Below are 3,875 nucleotides of genomic sequence, written 5' to 3'. Positions count from 1 at the left end.
TATGTTCAGGTACAGTTGATCTTTGGATGTAATAATATCTGGTCAAAGTCTAGTGACACAACACCATAGTATATCATAAACATAACAGCAGTTGGCCAGTAAAGACCATGGCATACTATAAAACAGGGTTCATCAACAACACCATAGTATATCATAAACATAACAGCAGATGGCCAGTAAAGGCCATGGCATACTATAAAACAGGGTTCGTCAACTAGGTTTGGCTTCGGGCCAATTTTTTTCTGATTGGGCCAGAACATAATTAGCATATAATATTAGCACAATTATTAAGTCTACACTACAAATGGAACAACATGTTTAACACATTTGATTAGTACATAATACATTCATTCATTTTGATCTGATTAAGTTCATAAAATCACCAATATCTCTATTCAATTATATTTGTTTGTTTATATTTCTGTGTGTTGATTGGTGGGTAAAAACAGGTCTACGTAGTCTACTGTAGTCTACACTACTTTATTAATATCAACATTCATTCAGAACAATTCGCTTGATAGCAAGAGAACATGTCACTCTCAAAAGTAGCAAAAGAAAGGTGGATAATGAAAATCTAAGTTTCAGGGAAGAATGGACAGAGAGATATGCATTCATCTTACCATCTTTATCCAATGCCAAGCCAGTGTGTCTTGTTTGCAATGAAGTTCACTGTTTGCAAATAATGCAATCTCAGACGGCATTATGATGGTACATTACATGGTACTTTAAAAGTGGACTTCCCACCCCAGACAGAAGCCCGACGCAGAAACACTGAAGCATTAACTACAACCTACAAACATGGCAGTAGAATCCTCCTTCATGGCCTGACCCAACAACAGAAGGTCCAAGTGCTTCCTAAAATCATCCTGGGTTCTAACCAAACACAACATGCCCTTCACAGACGCAGAGCTGTTTAAAAAGTGCATGATGACAGTTTTGGAGGAATTGGCTACAGACAAGTCTATGGATAGCATAATTGCGTCTGTCAAACAGGTGCCCCTGTCTGTGACAACAGCCGGACACCGTGTCCGTGCTCTGGTGGATGATGTGCATAGGATTTTTCTGGAGGGGCTCAGTCAGGCTGAGCATTTTCCACTGGCTATTGATGAGAGAACTGACAACACCCATGTAGCACAGTTGTGTGTATATGTCTGTTATTTTCATGAAAATGACTTTAAAGAAGAGCTACTGGCACTGATTCCCCTGGAAGGACACACCACCGGGGACGTTCCCCTGGAAGGACACACCACCGGGGTCGTTCCCCTGGAAGGACACACCACCGGGGACGTTCCCCTGGAAGGACACACCTCCGGGGACGTTCCCCTGGAAGGACACACCACCGGGGACGTTCCCCTGGAAGGACACACCACCGGGGACGTCCCCCTGGAAGGACACACCACCGGGGACGTTCCCCTGGAAGGACACACCACCGGGGACGTTCCCCTGGAAGGACACACCACCGGGGACGTTCCCCTGGAAGGACACACCACCGGGGACGTTCCCCTGGAAGGACACACCACCGGGGACTTTCCCTTGGAAGGACACACCACCGGGGTCGTTCCCCTGGAAGGACACACCACCGGGGTCGTTCCCCTGGAAGGACACACCACCGGGGTCGTTCCCCTGGAAGGACACACCTCCAGGGACGTTCCCCTGGAAGGACACACCACCGGGGACATCCTATTCACAAAGCTGGAACAATTGTTTACGCAGCATGGCTTGTCATTAGAAGAGTCAACTCTGTGGTCCCCGACGGGGCTCCTGCTATGGTAGACAGAGGTTTCTGATGGACTCCTGCTATGGTGGACAGAGGTTTCTGATGGGGCTCCTGCTATGGTGGACAGAGGTTTCTGATGGACTCCTGCTATGGTGGACAGAGGTTTCTGATGGACTCCTGCTATGGTGGACAGAGGTTTCTGATGGACTCCTACTATGGTGAACAGAGGTTTCTGATGGACTCCTGCTATGGTGGACAGAGGTTTCTGATGGACTCCTGCTATGGTGGACAGAGGTTTCTGATGGACTCCTGCTATGGTGGACAGAGGTTTCTGATGGACTCCTGCTATGGTGGACAGAGGTTTCTGATGGGACTCCTGCTATAGTGGACAGACACAGGGGCATGGTCAGCAAGTTGAAGGAAATCGCCCCACAAATGAATGGCTTGCATTGTCTCATCCATCAGAGTGTGTTGTGTACCAGACTAAACATGGTTTACATTGTCTCGTCCATCAGAGTGTACCAGACTAAACATGGTTTACATTGTCTCATCCATCAGAGTGTGTTGTGTACCAGACTAAACATGGTTTACATTGTCTCATCCATCAGAGTGTGTTGTGTACCAGACTAAACATGGTTTACATTGTCTCATCCATCAGAGTGTACCAGACTAAACATGGTTTACATTGTCTCATCCATCAGAGTGTGTTGTGTACCAGACTAAACATGGTTTACATTGTCTCATCCATCAGAGTGTACCAGACTAAACATGGTTTACATTGTCTCATCCATCAGAGTGTACTTGACTAAACATGGTTTACATTGTCTCATCCATCAGAGTGTGTTGTGTACCAGACTAAACATGGTTTACATTGTCTCATCCATCAGAGTGTGTTGTGTACCAGACTAAACATGGTTTACATTGTCTCATCCATCAGAGTGTACCAGACTAAACATGGTTTACATTGTCTCATCCATCAGAGTGTACCAGACTAAACATGGTTTACATTGTCTCATCCATCAGAGTGTGCTGTGTACCAGACCAAACTCTCAGCTAATAGATGTGATGGATATCAAGCAACACAACACCGTCTTTTCAGCAAGCTGGTGACAGAACCAGAGGAGTCCATCCAGGATGATCTCCTGCTTCACAACAACGTGCGCTGGCTGAGTAAAGGAAAAGCTCTAGAGACATTCTGTGAGCTGCATGACCAGGTTGTGGATTTTGTCAGAAAAAGCCAAATGAGGGCAGCAGCTGATCACCTTCGTATTTTGGAAATTGAGGAATTCCTCTTTTTTGGCGACATTCTGTAATTGAAATTAAATCTGCAGTGACAAGGAAGAGGAAAACAGTCGTGGACATGGTGAAAAATCTTGAGGCCTTTACTAGGAAGCTTGAGTTGTTTGATATGGACTTGTCCTCTGGAAGGTTACTGCTCTTCAGCACACTGAAGAAACGACAGGCAGAGGTACCAGACAACTTCTCCTCCAGATTTGAAGACTACAGCATGCCCAAGGATATCATTTAGTTTCAATGTGATATTCTCACAGTCAGCCCTGGTGGATAATTCTCCTCCCTTGCTAAGAAAACGGTACCCTCGCTGGATTAGGCTGTAATTCAAAATGAGCTGATTGAAATCCATTGAGCCATCTGTTTGTTCTGTCAATAAAGGATCAGGCTATCCCGATACAGACATTCAGATACAGACATCGACTTTTTTTCATTCAATTATTGTTTTATGTAGGATGCTGCCTTTTTGGCCATGTTGCAGTTGTAAGTAGGCCTAATAAATAAATACAAATCCCACTTCTATCAGGCCATTTTGTTTTCTTGTGAAAGATGCTGTTAAGCCACATAGCCTAGCCTGCTCAGCCAGCTAAGTTATTTTATATGGGCCTTCACTCTGAAGAAATAGACTCCAATTAAGCCCTCTTGTTGTTTTTAAAGTCAAATTAAAATTAAGATTATTGTTGAAATTAATTACTCGACCGGTGTAGGTGTTCTCCATCTGTTGCTGTGCAACACTTGCATAACAAGTTATCTATATTTTCAGCACCAGGTGCTGTTCACCTCCTATTGATTACGTTGTGGTTGCAGCTTTACATTTCAGCACCACTAAATGGTCCTCTGCCTGCTTTATTAGTTGACTGTCTCCTGC

Source organism: Salmo salar, unplaced genomic scaffold (genome assembly GCF_965601325.2).
Source record: "Salmo salar unplaced genomic scaffold, fSalSal1 ptg000619l, whole genome shotgun sequence".
Taxonomy (NCBI): Eukaryota; Metazoa; Chordata; class Actinopteri; order Salmoniformes; family Salmonidae; genus Salmo; species Salmo salar.
This window is presented reverse-complemented; position numbering follows the sequence as displayed.